The sequence below is a fragment of the Pseudoliparis swirei genome, chromosome 7, assembly GCF_029220125.1.
Source record: "Pseudoliparis swirei isolate HS2019 ecotype Mariana Trench chromosome 7, NWPU_hadal_v1, whole genome shotgun sequence".
NCBI lineage: Eukaryota > Metazoa > Chordata > Actinopteri > Perciformes > Liparidae > Pseudoliparis > Pseudoliparis swirei.
In genome coordinates, this window is record NC_079394.1 from 30,116,453 (window position 1) to 30,128,799 (window position 12,347).

General features: G+C 41.6%; 1 long non-coding RNA gene across 1 annotated transcript; it reads left to right on the forward strand.

Annotated features, from left to right (window-relative positions):
• The first annotated feature begins 8,481 nt into the window (after nucleotides 1–8,481).
• Nucleotides 8,482–10,376, forward strand: LOC130196731 (uncharacterized). The gene is made up of 3 exons (XR_008832296.1): nucleotides 8,482–9,139; nucleotides 9,365–9,521; nucleotides 9,662–10,376. It is a non-coding gene; the product is annotated as an uncharacterized LOC130196731 (long non-coding RNA).
• Nucleotides 10,377–12,347: the final 1,971 nt, after the last annotated feature.

Genomic DNA, 12,347 nt, shown 5'->3' on the forward strand with positions numbered 1-12,347 from the left:
TTTAAATACAACATAACACAGTTTAAATACAACATAACCCAGTGTGCGTATCTCTACTCGTAGTTACTACAGGACTCGTTCATTCATGTACCGGAACCCCTCCTCGGTTCTCCTTCCTACCCGTTCTACTCACACCCAGCACCTTGTCACAGGAGGCCTCTGGAACTGTCAGTCAGCCAACCGCAAGGCCGGTTTCATCTCTTTGCCATGGAGCAGTCGCTTGACTTCCTGTCTCACTGAGACCTGGATCACAGCAGAGAACACGTCTACCTGCTCTCTCCTCGGCCTTCTCCTTCAGCCACACCCAGACCCTCTGGTCGGGGTGGAGCTCCAGGTTTACTCATCTCACCCACATGGTGTTTCTCTCCCTACCCGCTTCCACTCTTTATCCCTCTGACTTTTGAGTTCCATGCTGTGACCGTTACTCATCCGGCTCAACTTCACATTGTTGTTCTCTACCGTCCCCCTGGTTCTTTGGGAGATTTCTTGGAAGAGCTAGACGCCCTCCTGTCGAACTTCTCGGAACACGGCCCCCCGCTCATCCTTCTGGGTGACTTCAACATCCAGACAGAGAAGTCATGTGATCTCTTCCTGTCTTCCTTTGACCGCTCACTCAGTCCCTCCCCTCCTACTCACAAAGCCGGCAACCGCCTTGACTACATTTTCACAAGAATCTGCTCTACCTCCAACCTCACTGTAACTCCTCTCCATGTTTCTGACCACTTCTTCATCTCTTACTCTCTCTCGCTCTCTGGTACTGACAACCCACCCATATCTACAGACTCTGCACCTGTACGCCGCAACATTCGCACCCTCTGTCCTCCTCTCTTGCCTCCTCTGTCCTATCTGCTCTCCCCTCAACTGACTGCTTCTCACTCATGCAGCCTAACTCTGCCGCAGACACTCTCCTCTCTTCCCTGTCTTCATCTCTTGATTCTCTTTGTCCTTTTAAGACACGACCGGTTCGGAAATCCTCTCCTCTCCGTGGTGGTCTGACTCGGTGCTCTTGAGCCACCCTGCGAGCGACGGAAAGAAAATGGCGCAAATCGAATCAAGCGGAAGACCTGCTCTTCTATCAATCTCTCCTCTCCTCATTCTCTACCTTTATCTCTGTAGCCAAAAGCTCGTTCTACCTGACCAAAATTCAGTCTTCCTTCTCTAACCCCAAAAAACTCTTCTCTATCTTCTCCACCCTCCTTCATCCCCCTGGCCCCTCCTCCTTCCACCCTTCTGCCACTTTGTCGACGACTTTACAAACAAGATAGACGACATACGCTCCTCCTTTACTAATCCATCTTCTATCACCTCACCAACACTAACTTCTTCATCCCCCTCTCTTTCCCCTTTCACCCCCTTGTCTCCCAATCAAGTTCTTAGCTTGGTGACCTCCGCTCGACCGACCACCTGCGCCCTTGACCCCGTCCCGTCTCCCATTCTCCAGGCTATTGCTCCTGACCTTCTGACCTTCCTCACCCATCTTATTAACAGCTCCCTCTCAACTGGCTGTTTCCCTAACTCTCTGAAGGAGGCGAGTCAACCCTCTCCTGAAGAAACCCACGCTCGACCCGTCTGAAGTCAGCAACTACAGACCGGTCTCTCTTCTCCCTTTTCTCTCCAAAACTCTGGAGCGAGCTATCTTGAGCCAAGTGTCCTCCTATCTCCACAGTAACAACCTTCTTGACCCTCACCAGTCTGGATTCAAGGCCGGCCACTCGACAGAGACTGCCCTCCTTGCTGTCTGAGCAGCTTCACTCTGCTATAGCATCCTCTCTCTCCTCTGTCCGTATCCTTCTAGACCTTTCTGCAGCATTTGACACCGTGAACCAACAGATCCTGATCTCTTCTCTTCAGGACCTGGGGATCTCAGGCACTGCACTCGCTCTTTTCTCTTCCTACCTTAACGACCGCACTTACCGGGTAACTTGGAGAGGATCTGTGTCTGATCCTTGTCCTCTCACTACTGGGGTTCCTCAAGGCTCCGTCCTGGGTCCCCTCCTCTTCCTCTCACTACTGGGGTTCCTCAAGGCTCCATCCTGGGTCCCCTCCTCTTCTCTCTGTACACAAATTCTCTCGGCTCTGTCATTCGTTCGCATGGCTTCTCCTACCATAGCTATGCTGATGCCACCCAACTGATCTTCTCGTTTCCACCGGCCGAAACACGGGTGGCGGCGAATCTCTGCCTGTCTGACCGACATCTCTCAGTGGATGTCTGCTCACCACCTGAAGATCAACCCTGACAAGACTGAGCTACTATTCCTTCCAGGGAAAGGCTCCCCCACCCATGACCTGACTCACCTTCAACAGCTCTGTGTTGGCCCCTACCCTGACTGCCAGGAACCTCGGGGTGACACGAGACAGTCAACTCTCCCTTACGGCCAACATCACTGCGACAACGCTCCTGTAGGTACATGCTGCACAACATCAGGAGAATACGCCTCTTCTTACTCAGAAGGCGGCACAGGTTCTGGTCCAGGTTCTGGTCCAGGCTCTGGTCCAGGCTCTGGTCCAGGCTCTGGTCCAGGTTCTGGTCCAGGTTGACTACTGCTCCTCTCTGGCTGGTCTACCCACAAGGCCATCCGACCTCTGCAGCTCATCCAGAATGCAGCAGCTCGACTGGTCTTCAGCCTCCTTCACCCACACCACCTCCTCCGCCTCTCCATGGTTACCGTGGCTCATCCGCTTCAAAACACTGGTGTGCTCTGAACGGATCGGGCCCCATCTACATCCGGGATATGTCACACCGACCTGCCTCGAGATAATCACTGAAATCCAGACTGTTTGTCCTGCTCCTGATTGGGAACGAGCTCCCACTGACATCAGGACAGCAGAAAGTCTCTACATCTCCGAGACTGAAAAACACCTTTCCGACTATATCTGGATTAAAACACAGATTTGCACTTCAGTGGCACTTAAATAGCACTTACTTATGGTACTTTTGTTGGATAAAAGCACCCAGATGTTCGTCGGGAAGCCACATCAGAGGAGAGATTTGCTGCACAGAACTTTTCAAGATTAATGTTGGAGCTATTTAAAGAGAAACAGTATATATATATATATGATAATATATATATATATATATATATATATATTATACATATATATAATATATATATATATAATATATATATATATAAATATATATATATATAGATATATATAAGAATATTGTGATGAAGTTCTTTATTTTCTGTAATGCTAAAAACAAAATGTCATGCATACTGGATTCATAACAAATCAACTGAAATATTGCAAGCCTTTTATTCTGATTTATTGCTGATTATGGCTTACAGCTTAAGAAAACCCAAATATCCTATCTCTAAATATTAGAATATCATGAAAAAGTATACTAGTAGGGTATTAAACAAATCACTTGAATTGTCTAATTAACTCGAAACACCTGCAAGGGTTTCCTGAGCCTTGACAAACACTCAGCTGTTATAAATCTTTTTTTTACTTGGTCTGAGGAAATATTAAAATTTTATGAGATAGGATTTTAGAGTTTTCTTAAGCTGTAAGCCATAATCAGCAATATTAAAAGAATAAAAGGCTTGCAATATTTCAGTTGATTTGTAATGAATCCAGAATGCATGACATTTTTGTTTTTTTTATTGCATTACAGAAAATAAAGAACTTTATCACAATATTCTAATTTTCTGAGACAGTCCTGTATATACATTATTTAAAAAATAGACATATATTATGAATAAATATAAAATTGGATTCTAAATATATATATAGATATATGTATATAAAAAATAAATATATTATACATGGATATAATACATATATAATATATATTTATAATATAAATACATTTATTATTTAAAAAATATACATATACTATGAATAAATATATGCATATATTATTTTAAAAATATCTTATAAATATATTTATATATTATACATATATAACATATATATATATATGTTATATATATATGTATAATATATATATATATTTATAATATTTTACAACTTTTTATCCCATAATTGTTTGTCTGTAATCGCGTGGCTAATCCCAGCAGCTGGTGTGAGCTAGACCTGGACCTGGACCTGGACCTGCTGGGCCTCATTGGCTCTGGATACAGGTCCAGTGTAGACCACCACCTCGGGTCAAAAGAGTGTAACATGTTCACTGATACTCAGAAAACTATTGATATCTCTGGAGCGTTCTCTTGCTCCACTTCACTTGTGTATTCGTCACACAAAAACACATTTTCAGTTCATAGAAAGGTTTTAACTGTTCATTGTTTAACTGATGCCACACTGCAGAACAGGAGGAACATATTTATTAATATTCATTAATGTTGATACAATGTTCAGGACGCAGTCGTCCAACTCGTATCTGTGTTTAGGACTATACCCCCATCTAGTGGTTAATATGTGTACTTCACCTGTGATCCTAGAATGTGTTTCTACCAAGTTCTCGGTTCAGTCTTAATTAAAATGACATTTATATTTACACAGTATAAATACAACATAACACAGTATAAATACACCAGAACACAGTACAAATACAACATAACACAGTATAAATACAATATAACACAGTATGAATACAACAAAACACAGTATAAATATATATATATATAATATTTGTTACACTGATCACGTGTCTCCAGTATATATTAATTAGGGCTGTGAAACGAGAAAAAAATTTAATCGGGTTAATCACAGGTTTTTGTGGATTAATCATGATTAATCACATATTACCGATATTCTCGGTATATTTTGTGAGAACATAGAGATTTATGACAAAAGACGGATATATACATTTATACATTCTTCTATACAATGGTGCTGCAACTCAGCAGTTATTTAGCAGTTTTCTTCCATATGGAACATTAATACATCTTCATCCTAAACAGAATGTTTAACCCTCCTGTTACCTTTCGGGTCAATTTGACCCCATTCAATGTTTAATGTCGGTGTTCTTTGGGGTCAATTGGACCCCAGGCTGTTTTTCACTGTGTCAAACATATAAGAAATATCAACTTTTTTATTTATTTAAAGGGCTATTTAGGTAGTCAACAAACAAACATAAAGTACCTCACACTTAAACTTGGGAAGCAATATTAATTCTAATAATTTTCTGGAGGTTTTAATTGTTGAGTCAAATTGACCCCGAGGGTAAAATATGTTAGTAAATGTAAAGGTAACAGGAGGTTAAACAGAACATGTTTCTCTTGTTTGTCAACCATTAACTCCACCATGATACAATCTAAAGGCCTCTAGTCTTCCTCTAGCAGCTGCTGAGGCAAACTGACTGTGTGGGTTTTCTTCATGAACTGGGCCGTGATGAAAGGGACGCGGGGACACCGCTGCAAAGCTGAAACCTCACCGGCCCGGACAGGTGGACAGATTGACAAGTGACTTTTTTGCTCGGTCCCGATGCGCGCACGGAGCTCTGATGCGTAGACGGAGATCGATAAGTGTTAACGCAACGCTTAAGAGACAGAAATGACATGCTGCTGTGGAGATACGATCAACAACAGACGTTTAGTTTAATAAAAGAACAAAGACGTGCTCTAGAGAACATGTCAGGGGGCGGGCCAATCTCTTTAATGTCATTGATCTACCGACACTACGCCGCGATCGACTGGCAGGTCGCGATCGACGTGTTGAGACCCTGATCTACAGGAAGTAAAAGTCGTCACAAGGTTTCCGGAGGTGAACCTGCGGAAGGATCATTACCGATGAACAGACCGTCTGCATGAGAGCGGACAGAGTTCAGATTGAAGTGGTGGATTGCAGTGGCGGCTCCTGAAAAAATTCTCAGGGGGGGTCAATTTTTTTGATAATGATTAACCCAAAACCACAGACCTTCAGACAGCTGTCTATGTGTAGCATCATCACAATGCCATCAAGTCATGTGACTCCAGTCAGTGTGACGGCTGTGACTGAACTCTGTCTGTGAGCTTGTAGTTAGTTCATAAGCACAGACAGTCTGAGGCCGTCTGTTAGCTGCTGTCAGTAATCCAGCTCCTGGTCTTTGATTTGGTGATTTTTTTCAACAAGATTTAAATAATTATAATAATAATAAATATCAGATCCCCATTTGTGACTCCTGCATCTATGCTTTTTCAAATAATAGAATAAATGCAATTGTAATCACTTTCAAGTAAACCAGATTGCTCCACCAGACAAGAAAAAAGCTCAGCTTTTGTTTTGAAGGGCAACACCAGAAAAGCCGAACTCACGGAGGTAAAACCTGGCAAATCGCCAATAATCTCGGCTGTCGCGCATGCGCAGGCGCAACTTGTTAATGCCGTAACGTAAACATTTACACTAAGGTACAGGCATCTCAACATTTATTTATTGATGACTTAGTTTTATGTCTCTGTACTTTGACCTTGTGTAACATGTGAAGTTATCAATAAAGGTCTTTCTGCATTTCCCCTGCGCCTCACCTGTAGTCCTACGTTCCTCTTTCAGGAGCACAGCTGACAACACGGCTGTCAGAGAACCCGTTTACAGGCGTTCATTAAAATCAGGCGGAGATCTTTTCTGACGTCGATCGTCAGGAAGAAAACGTTTTAGAAGACACTTTAGAAAATGTTCGAGAATGAGGAACAATGTGTTTCTGATTTTATTTTGGAGAGTGACAGCGAACGTCTCCGAGATCTACCGGTCGATCGCGATCGACGTGTTGGCGACCGCTGCTCTAGGAGGTCCGACTTATATTGTTGCCAATGTGTCTTCATTGTTACGCCGACCGAAAGGAGTCTCTTTCAAAGAAAGAATTGAATCGCTGCTGTTGGCCTGAGCACCGGCCACCTCGACTGAATACGCCTCTGTCGAAGCTGTATGACGTACTGAGACGCTTTTACGTCGATTACTGATGACAAGACCTGGAGGGGCGACTCCTCCCGGAAGCCATAGAGAATGCATTGAGAGCTCTGTTTTGTGAAAAAAATGGGTTTAACATTGGGAGAGGTCTGGGGCGATTTTCATTTCGCCCAAAGTCGCCCCAGAAGGGGCGGGGCCATTTGAAGCACGACTTTAGGCTGACTGAATGACTGTTACCTGATTGGACAATGACACACAGAGGCAGAGCAGAGGTCTAGTGGTAGAATGCGACTTTTTTCTTTTCTTTTTTCTTTTCCCCCCGTGGCAGTGCGTCGCCCCAATCGCCCTTATGGACAAGCCGCCCCTGGTGTATTGGAAGCTCATTTTGCAAGTGACTTTTTTTTCGTCCCGACGACCAACAACAGACGGATTGGAAGCTCATTCTGCGCATGCGTTAAATGCGTAAAAAAACAACAACTAGTTAAACCTGTAATTTAATTAACTGAGTTAACGCGTTATTTTTCACAGCACTAATATTAATATAATATATATATGATAAAAATATACATTTATAATATCCAATACACTGTTCATGTCTCTCCAGCTGTTTAAATGACTGACAGCTAATAACATATAATATATAATAATATAATATATATATAAAAATAGATGTATAATATAGAATAACTGTCTTAAATATACAGTGTGTAACATAATATCGAATAATATATATATATAATAATAATATGATATGTATTATTATAGATAGTATATATATACTAATATATAATAACAGTGTATTAAATATACAGTGGGTTAGATATAATTGATAACAATATAATATATTATTATTTGTATTAGTATATATACTATATATACATCGACATTTTGTAACATATAATATCTAAGAAAATATGTATGATATATAATAACAGTATTAAATAGAGAGTGGGTAACATATAATATATAATAATATAATGTTTATATAATAATAGATGTTTAATATATAATAACCATGTATTAAATATACAGTCGGTAATGTTTACATAGTGCATTGAACAGACAGTGATTTCATATATATTTATTTATTTTGTATATATATAATAATATATACTAACCGTGTATTAAATATACAGTGAGTGTGTAAGATATACTATATAACAATATAATAGTTAATAATATTATATGTATGAGTATATCTACTATATATACTTATATATAATATCAGTATTAAATAGAGTGGGTTATATATAATATATTCTAACATAAATAATATAATATGTATTATTATATATCATAATAAATAATATCACAAATATTTAATAATAAATAGTGCATTGAACAGACAGTGATTTATTATTTATTTATTTGTAAATGTTCAACTCTTTTAAATGATTCTACTAACTTTATTTATTCTTCAAATATTTTAATTGATTATTATTATCTGTGATGTATTACTATATCTTTGTTAATTGTTTTGTTCCAAACCGCTGCTCCTCTCCCAGTCAGAACGGCAGCTTGGTCACATGACGCAATGAATAATATCCCTACCGTACTGCGCATGCTCGAGAGTTCGAGCCCAGTCAATTGTTATGATTCAAACCATCGTCAGGGCTTGCAAGTTGGTCACAGATGTATTGCAGAATCGCTTCTTGCCTCGCTGGTGTAGTGGTTAGTGCTATTAGGCCGCAAGGTGAACATCGAAAAGTCCTTTAGAAAATGAATCCCGCTCCACAGTCGCGCATCTACACAATATTTAGTTCATAAAAAAGAAAGAGTCGTGTTTAGCTACCAAAAAAAAGTTCGTCGCTGAATTTGCCGTCGATTCTCGATGCGACTATGTTTTATGCCGAACTAGTTTCTTCAGAGCGTAATATGATCTTGGTCACGAGTAGTGGCACGGTTCGACACGTGATCGGTCTACACCAATGAGGTAGCTGCTTTTTGTCAACAGAATGGCAAGATGGCGTCCTCGAGCAGTACGGAAGACGAAGAAAATACACCGGAATATATTAATAAATCAAAAAACAAACATTGTTTTATGCATATTACTTCAGTCAAGCACGAGGAGGTACATTATTTAACCACTACACGATGGAATACATACAGGACAAGCCTACAAACGTGGCTCGGTTTGGACGGTGAGTCCCGGGACGTGGCTGAGAACTTCGAACACTGTGTTGATGTGGAGTTTGACAATATTCCCGAGGATGCTGGCTTTCATCACACGTGCTACCGTAGATTTACGGACAAAAAATCCATGGCAAAGGTGGAAAGAAGGAGAAGTTCGTCAACCGAGCAGGCAAACGACAAAGGGATACTCTGTCAAAGGCTGAAACATTAACAGCAGGTAAACACACACACACACACACACACACACACACACACACACACACACACACACACACACACACACACACACACACACACACACACACACACACACACACACACACACACACACACACACACACACACACACACACACACACACTGTGGTTGAGTGACTGAAAGGTACAATTATGTGTGAGATATGTCAACAAACTCATTGAGCTATCCTTTTTGTTTTGTTCAGGCCAATTGCAGAAAGCTGCCGAGTTGAAGGAGGACCAAAGTATTCTTTTGCATATAAAAGACAAAGACTGTGTGGCTCTGGAGGTGCAGTACCACAAAGGCTGTTATAATCAGTACACCAGGTTTTTGACGAGGCCTGAAAAACCAGAGAAAGACCAGTAAGTTATTTATTATATTGCATTTCAAGGAGCTACTAACTTAAAATTGCATAAGTAAACATTCAATCTGCATTCTGTTGTATGTGCACACAATCACAACACGTATTCATTTATTTCCTTCTCATTCATATGTATTCTAGGAATGAGCCCACGTTTGATGTCAGCGATAAGATATTCTGTGTAAGGATCATTCGCCAAAGGCTGCTTGTCAACCAAGAGGTGCTGAGAATGGGCCAGCTGAGGAAGGCCTTCATTGAACTGGTGAAAGCACATGAAGGTCTTGATGCTTCAAACTACAGGGAACTGCAATGCATTTTTCTCTCACGTCTTATGATTTGTCATGTGCAAGTCCAGCTTTACACAACATGTGTGTGACAGGCCTGAGAAACTGTTTTTAATTCTTGCTGTTTGCACAAACATGTACCAGTTGGCAACAAGGAGAAGTGTGTGTGCGTGCGTGATGTTGTGTGCCTTTCTTGGGCATCTTTGGTGTTAAATGTGCTGTATGGCAGATAGGTTCTAGCCTGTAATGTCTTGTACCACCTGCACCACTCTCTGCTTTTCATGATACTCCTGTGACTCTTAATTGTCACTGTTTTGTTGTGTTGCAGACAGGATATGTTGAAGGAGAGGCTGGCTCGTGATTTCCCCCAGCTGGTGTTTCACATCCCCACCAAGCGCAACATCTGCGAGCTGGTTTTTGCAGAGACCCTGTCAACCATTGACATTACCAAGGTGTCATCAGCTCTCGGAACCAGTGTGTGTTCAGCCTTGATCGGAATTCACACATTCTCTGGGTGTGACTCCACAAGTGCCTTTTATGGCAAAGGGAAAAAAAAGACATTTTCTGTTGCATGCCAGAGGGGTGAGTACCTAAAGGCCTCTAAAAGTTTAGGGACTCACTTTAACTGGAGCAGTCAACATTTGCACTTCTTTGCCAGTATGTGTGCCACTTATATGATCAGCCAGCTGCCGATAATGTAAATGAAGCTAGGTACAAGGCTTTCTGTATGGCATCATCAGCCTTGCCAGAAATATGCATTCCCCCAACTACTGATGCCCTCCAACAGCACTGCAAACGGGCAAACTACCAGGCTGCAATAATGAGGTCCTGTCGCAAACAAAAAATAAGTGCTCCGTCACCTGCTGGATATGGTTGGCAAACAGAGGATGGGACCTTGCACATCACCTGGATGACCAGAAATCCGGCCCCTGACAGTGTTTTGCATGTCATACACTGCAGCTGCAAAGGTGCCTGTGAGACAGGAAGATGTTCCTGTTTTTCTGCAGGATTGTGTTGCACAGACTTCTGTCGTTGCTGTAATTGTGCCAACACCAAAGACACCGAGCAACTGGAAGACAACTGTCCTGACACTGACAGTGAGGACTGAGCGTCCTTCATATGTTATTTCTTTTGTAGTTTTGTACAGTTTTATATGTCATATTTTTCATAAAGATTGTTTCTATTGTTCATCAGTGTTGTTTTCATTTGTGGAAGAATGAATGAACGAACGAATAAATGGTCATTGGTATAAGTACAATTACTTTTATGTTAAAGACTGTACTTCCTCCGAGGTAGGAAGTACAGTCTTTGCTTTGATTTCTTCAGTGTGTGCTGGGTGTTCACAGTCCATGTTAGATCGTCAGTAAGGTGTATTCCCAGGTATGTCAAACTTGATCTAAATGACTTAACATAAGCATAACATGATCGTATATTTGCCTCATTGTTCTTATTGGACGCGGCTATGTATACAGCACTATTTAGAATCCATTTGTCCCTTTTAAGGGTGTTTTCCTCTTTATCGGTAACGTTGAATCCAACCACGGGAGCCGCCATCTTGCCATTCTGTTGACAAAAAGCAGCTACCTCATTGGTGTAGACCGATCACGTGTCGAACCGTGCCACCCCTCGTGACCAAGATCCTATTACGCTCTGAAGAAACTAGTTCGGCATAAAACATAGTCGCATCGAGAATCGACGGCAAATTCAGCGACAAACTTTTTTTTGGTAGGTTAGCACAACTCTTTCTTTTTTATGAGCTAACGATTGTGTAGATGCGCGACTGTGGAGCGAGTTGAAACGAAAACTGTGTTCACCTTACGGCCTATATGGACATTTACATTCGGCGCCGCTGTGCGGATGCTTGAGGTTCAAGCCCAGCCTCGGCACCTGAGGTCAAGTGGGTTCGAACGTCTCATGTTAGGCGAGTTTCATCTGAGATATTCGGTTTCTTCCCGTGACAAATGTCACCTAAAACACCATTAAAAAACGATTATGTGACAGGTCTCCAGCGGTAGTTTTGCCAATACCAGCAACTATTTATTTTAATGATGGTTATTACTAGAAGTACGACATGACAGAATATGATCCCCAACGGTCATGTGTATATGACGAGTTAGAAACTTCACGTTTCTAACCGGTTTTCCCTGCTCAGCGACACACCCGCTGAGGAACACACTCTGGAGATCAATAATCTCTTGCCCTCAACCAGTGCCTATCTTTATCGAATAAAGGAATATCAAATCAAATCAAATCTGTCCTTAAGTGGAGTGGCCTTGGAAACCGCTGTATGCCCTGGTGTATATTTGGATGGCTTTTCTCCCATCAACCGTGACCAATTATCTTCAACGGTTTCTACTTCTAACCCGTCTACCTGTCCCTTGGACCCCATCTACCTGTCTCCTGGACCCCGTCTACCTATCTCCTGGACCCCGTCTACCTGTCCCTCCGACCCCGTCTACCTGTCTCTTGGACCCCATCCCGACGAGGCTGCTTAAAGACATTCTACCTTTAATTGGCAGCTCTCTATTAGATATTATCAATGT